This window comes from Galeopterus variegatus, unplaced genomic scaffold, assembly GCF_000696425.1.
Source record: "Galeopterus variegatus unplaced genomic scaffold, G_variegatus-3.0.2 Scaffold17168, whole genome shotgun sequence".
Taxonomy (NCBI): Eukaryota; Metazoa; Chordata; class Mammalia; order Dermoptera; family Cynocephalidae; genus Galeopterus; species Galeopterus variegatus.
In genome coordinates this window covers 10,347-16,735 of record NW_007743279.1, presented here as the reverse complement: position 1 = coordinate 16,735, position 6,389 = coordinate 10,347, and the positions used below count along the sequence as shown (strand labels likewise).

Here is a 6,389-nt window from a genome sequence, read left to right as displayed (position 1 = left end):
AGCCTTTTCTTTGGTAAAACATGGATGCGTATTGAAAGGCATAAGTCTGTGAGGACTTGTCAGTCAGAGCTTCTTTAATGAACTTTTCTCCTTCAGCTTCTTGTCCTACTTCCTGTGGCTTCAGCGCAAGGAGAACCTCAATATATGCATCTTCTGGTTTTAGCCCGATGGCCTGTCTTAGGAGGTAGAGTTGACGTGTATAAACCATCCAGTAGATAAGCAGTACTTGCATACCCAGTGCTGAATTCAGCATTTTTAGGGTCCACTTCCAGAGCCTTTTCAAAGCAGGCCTTGGCCCGTTCGTAATACTTTCCTCCACACTTCAGCAAAGCCCATCCTTCCTCACAGTCCATCTCAGGATACTCCATTCTATAGCAGAAGGGACTTGCCAACGTCTCGCAAGTGCTCTCCACCTTGNACGAAAGTAGAGGTGGGTGTTGCCCACAAGGCCATATTTAAGAGCTGAAGAGCTGTATCTACAGAGCCTTTTCTTTGGTAAAACATGGATGCGTATTGAAAGACATAAGTCTGTGAGGACTTGTCGGTCAGAGCCTCTTTAATGAACTCTTCTCCTTCAGCTTCTTGTCCTACTTCCTGAGGCTTCAGCGCAAGGAGAACCTCAAGATATGCATCTTCTGGATTTAGCCCGATGTCCTGTCTTAGGAGGTACAGAGTTGACGTGTATAAACCATCCAGTCAATAAGCAGTACTTGCATACCCAGTGCTGAATTCAGCACTTTTAGGGTCCGCTTCCAGAGCCTTTTCAAAGCAGGCCTTGGCCTCTTCGTAATTCTTTTCTGCACACTTCAGCAAAGCCCATACTTCCTCACAGTCCATCTCAGGACACTCCATTCTATAGCAGAAAGGACTTCCCAACGTCTTGCAAGTGCTCTCCACTTTGTCCAGTTAAGTCTGGGCTCCTGCCAGTCTTCCCAGGTGGTAGAACACCCAGGCATGGTTGCCCCAGGTCACCAGACTTCTCATGTCTGATTGGTTGGCATGATCTCGCTGGATTAAGGCTTCGGCTTCTTTCAAGATCTCCAAGCTTTCTCATTCTGGCCCTTCAGGTGCTTCACATAGACCAGCAGGTTGTGTATTTCCACATTGTACTTGGTGTCTAGGAACTCAAACCGGTTCCAGAGCCTTTTCAAAGCAGGTCTTGGCCTTTTCGTAATTCTTTTTTGCACACTTCAGCAAGGCCCATCCTTCCTCACAGTCCATCTCAGGACACTCCATTCTATAGCGGAAAGGACTTGCCAACTTCTCACAAGTGCTCTCCACCTTGTCCAGGTAAGTCTGGGCTTCTGCCAGTCTTCCCACGTGGTAGCACACCCAGGCATAGTTGCCCCAGGTCACCAGACTTCTTATGTCGGATTGGTTGGCGTGATCTCGCTGGATTAAGTCTTTGGCTTCATTCAAGCTCTCCAAGCTTTCTCATTCTGGCCTTTCAGGTGCTTCACATAGGACAGCAGGTTGTGTATTCCCACATTGTACTTGGTGTCTAGGATCTCAATCTCTTCCAAGACCCTGTTTTCTAAATCAGGTATTGCAGTGACATCAATTAACAACTTACATGTAAAGTGATATCTCAGCTGAGTCAGGCTATCTTCAGTGAGATGTCCATCAGATTCCTTACTGTAATTATTTCTATTTTTAGTAGTATTGAGTCTACTGGAAATAAAGCCAGCACTCAAATAGTCAAATATTTTCTGTTCCAATGTATCTGCCTCCGTTAGCTCTTGCCTCTATGGGTCCTGTGGTTATGCAATTAGGACAGAGAGCAGGTTGACACAAAAACCCGGAGGAAATGCTGAACCCTTCATGGTGCCAGCAGGTAGGTTATGGGAAGTCTAGAAGTCATCTCAAAAGAGATTTTTTCTGCTAATGTCAAAATAATTTCAGCACCACCTTCAACACTGCAAAACCCTTCTCTCCTGCTTCCTCCCAGCTTTGTAATACACCACTAATGCTGTCCAAAGAAATGTGGACAGAGGGTTCACAGAAGGGGGAATTCCTCACCCATCTTTCCCATATTCCCGACATGTAAACACATTTTGGTTTTCTCTTCTCCCCGACAGGTTTGTGAGTGAAATATGACAGCCAAATATGGTTTCAAATGATGAATTTCATGAATCCTTAAGCTAGGTTGGGACAGCCAAATAGGGTTTCAAATGATGAATTTCAAGAATCCTTAAGCTCGGATGGAAAATGTGGTAGGGCATCCTACCTCCTTCACCTCTATGAATTGACTGAGCCAATCCCAAACAGAGAGGTTGAAAAATGGGTGGAACCACCTCACAATGGCAGACATACTGCATGGGGACAGAAGTAGGGGGATGAGTGAACATTGCATGGGGCTAGATATGTCTATTTGAGGAAGTGGCAAGTCTCACTTCTGTAATTCACTGAACCTAATGTCAGGTAATGCTGCAGCCTAGTGGAGGGCAGGTAATCAAAATCTCAAAAAGTGAAGTGATCTCTCAGCTCCCCATGGAGAAGACAGAATAATAAGGGTGAAGGGGACCAGAAGTTTTCTTTCCAATATTTTACTGTTTTATAAAGTGAAGCTGAAGTTCTAGTCTTCCTACAAGAACATAAGGGGCCCAAAAGAAATTTGTCTCTATTAGTGAAAAAAAAGTGGCCCTCACATCCTATGTAAGTATATGTGCCTCTGCATTCTCAACTAATTGTCTTACCTTCTATACTTGACATGTTTTCTACCCTTTAGGCCCAAGAAAGATTCCAGAGAGGACCTTTATAAATTTCCATTGATGCTATATATGACAATGTATAGCACAGACCAATTTTTATATAAATCCCATCATCCTGACTCACAATATTTAACCATAACCTCATCACAAAAAAAGACTACAGAACATTCCCTTATGAATATAAAGGGAAAGAGAAAATTCGCAAATGATGAATAACTGTCAAGTGAGGTAGAGGATACTCAGGTTTACAGAGTATCTTATTGTTTATTGCCTCTGAGAATACACGTGGTGGCTCCATAGAGTCCTCTCATTTCCCTCAACATCTCCACCTCAGAAACTCCCCATAATTCTGGATTTTTCTTGAGTGCATTCCTGCATACACTCCCACGCCATCCTCCCCAGTCCTGAGTCTACGGAAGATGCCATCCTGACACTGAGTCTGTTCTTGCTTTAGGGCAGGACTGCTTGGTTGACTGCTGAGGTGAGGAGCTCCAGAAACCTTGCTTTTTACCACCCAACCGTGGTCCAGAAATATTGTCTAATGAAACCTGTGCACGTGCATGTGTGGATGTGGGTGCAGGTTTGTATGTGATGGTTGTGAACATGGGGTGAGATCAGGAGTGAATAAAATCAGTATTCCTCACGGAAAATAGCCTCCACTTCTAAAGGAGATGGAATCAGGAAGAGCTTTTGACCCAAATGCTCCACTTTGCCTACTGCAGTCCATGGTATGATGAGAGCAGACACTTCCCCGGGGAAAATCATCCACACAGACGGCCATTACTCTAGAGCTGCTAGAATATTTGCGGATGATCCATTCCAGGCTTTCTAAATTTGTACCATACTCTCAGGCACCTCAGCTGCTGATGCAGCCATCAGTAGAAAGAGTCCCTCCTTCTGAGTGATCTAGTCAGGGCCAGGGTGACCTGCATTGATAGCTGCATCGGTAGGTGATATTCCAGATTTGAGCCCTCACCAAAACTGCAAAACTTCCAGCGCACAATTGGAACAACCTTACAGGGCTGCCCTGCCAACATGCCAGAAGAGAATTATTGTTCTTTCTTATAGGTAGTTGTTCATCATCATGAGTCACCTTTTCCTTTCCTCTTGGTCCTGGGAAGACTATGAGGTAGAATGCCATTAGAGAGGTGTCCTTACTCTCTAAAAGAGGGATGCTAAGAACCTAAAGTCCTCCTGTTACCTAGTCAGCACACAGTGACTACTGTCACTAGCAGTGTATGTATTATTATCAAATTACGAGTATGTGTATGTGTGTGGTGACCTAACCCCTCTGAGCATATGGCAGGTGGGGAGTTGTAACCACAAGTAGCCAGGCCTGGGTCTAGGTCCTCTCCCCTTAAGCTGCTTGTATTTCTGATCAGTGAGCATGAATGGAGAGAAGAGCTCACTCTGCTCCTCTGTCTCTGTACCACTGGGATCAGGAGTATCTCAACATGGGTCTTCTTCATTCTGGAATAGTCCAGAGCCCCCTTAGGCCACCCTGACCAGGGGATTCTAGAAACACAGGCACAGGCCATTGCAAACCCTCTCGGGTAGCCTAGCTGCCAAGGCTGGGGAGAGGGTGAGCCTGCTTTCTGTCAGCTCCACAGCTGTAGACAAAGCTAACATCATTGTATGGCCAGGGGCCCATTATATTAAAAAGAGAGACTGGATACTCTCGTGGTAAATTCCTTTGCAATCCCTCACTTGCAATTTCTTCTCAAGACAGGTATAGGTGTTTACTGGAGGAGAGATCCTAGAAGCGGGGCCCTTTTACTGAAAACTCTTCCTCTCCCACTTCTGGGGCATCCAGTGGGAGAAGTCTACCATGTCAGAATGCTTTTCAGTAGAAAATATTTTCTGTATTTCACCAGTTCTAACCAATCCAGCAAAGAAAGGAATACTTACTTTTCAGAACAAACACATCACAACCGTAATAAGATTTCCCATCTTCTAACATCTAGTATAGTGGTTTTTCAAACTTTAGCATGCCACGTGATCACCTGCAAGACTTATAACACACAGATGCCTGGGCCCCACTCTGATGTTTCTGAGTAGGCAGGTGTAAGGTGGGGCCTGTGCATGTGCATTGCTACCACGTTCTCAGGTGATGCTGATGCTGCGGGTCAGGGTACCACACTGTGAGAACAGTTGATTCGGTGAAAAGCAAACTTTTTAGTAGTCACAATTTCAGTTTCACAGTAATCCCATAAGTTTAACTTGGTATCAGTAAGAACAGAAAAAAGACTGTTTTTGAACATAGCTTCTTCTCCTTCCCATGTAAAAGCCTGAAAGGATCTAAATGCTCTTTCCCTGACTGGTCTCCATGTCAGCCTCCCCTCTATGCGCAGGCCTCTGTTCTCGTGAACAGTCAATAAGTATACTTTCGATAATTCTAACTGCATTAGAAAGTGCTACACAAATGACATCTCCTTTGGAATTAAGATCACTTTCTCCTGGGCCAGCCCTTGGCTCACTCGGGAGAGTGCGGTGCTGATAACACCAAGGCCCTGGGTTCGGATCCCATATAGGGATGGCTGGTTCGCTCACTGGCTGAGCGTGGTGCTGACAACACCAAGTCAAGGGGTAAGATCCCATTACCCGTCATCTTTTAAAAAATAAGAATAAAGGGGCCGGCCCGGTGGCGCACTGGATAGTGCGCTGCTTGGGAAGCGCGGCGGCGCNCTTTTGAGATTATTCATAAACTACTTCCTATCACATCCATGGAGAAAGGACCCAGACACCAAAGTCTTTTGTTGTGAATGGTCCAATGATTTTCATATCTTCTCATGGGTCTTCGACGGACCACGCAGCCCACTTTAACTAACCCACAATGTGACTTACTGCAATATATTCAAGTACTAATGGAATGTTCATCATTTCACTTTTTACCTTTCAGGCTTATTTTGAAACAATTATAGACTCACAAGAAGTTGGAGGAATGATCGGTCCTGTGTTCCTTTCACCCAACTTCTCCCAAATGTGACATATATCTGTAGAAGAATACTGAACCCAGGAAAATGACATTGGGACTATGTGTGTATTTTAAAGATGTACTATAAAATATACTTAGTTAATCTTGCATCTGTGTATCTTTCCTCCCAAACTGAACATTCCTTTCTCAGTAATACAAACTCATTCATATGATCTATTTTATAATACACTAACAACAGTCTCAGAATAGTAATATCAACAAAATACCTCCAGAATACTTGCTGAGTAGAGTTTTACAATTTTTTTCCCTGTTCTTTTTGTCCATAGATATAGTCTATTAAAGATGTAGAGTCAAATTGCAGTGTATTAAAAATCACATGGCATCCTTCTCTCTGTCCGGTTTTATCCTCTATCCCATATATATTTTGTCTCCTTTGTCTCACTTTGCTTTACTTTTTAGAAATTGCATTTGCTCTTTTTACCTAAACATTTTATTATGTACATTGTCAAAGAGAGAAAAGTTGAGAGAATTTTCCAGTGAAAACTAGATTCTTCAACTAACTCTTTACTGTATTTACTTTATCACATATCTCTTCATCTATTCAATCCTCTATCCATCCATCAATTTATTATATTTTTTGTTGTTGCATAAAAAAAGTAATCAGCACAATTAATTGATAAAGCATTTCAGTACGCATATGCAGATTGCTTTTTAAAATATGAATTTGGTTTTATAATTAGGTA

General features: G+C 43.3%; 1 pseudogene; it reads right to left on the bottom strand.

The window, feature by feature from the left end:
• Nucleotides 1-369: 369 nt before the first annotated feature.
• Nucleotides 370-6,389, bottom strand: part of LOC103582642 — a 7,553-nt pseudogene continuing 1,533 nt past the window's right edge.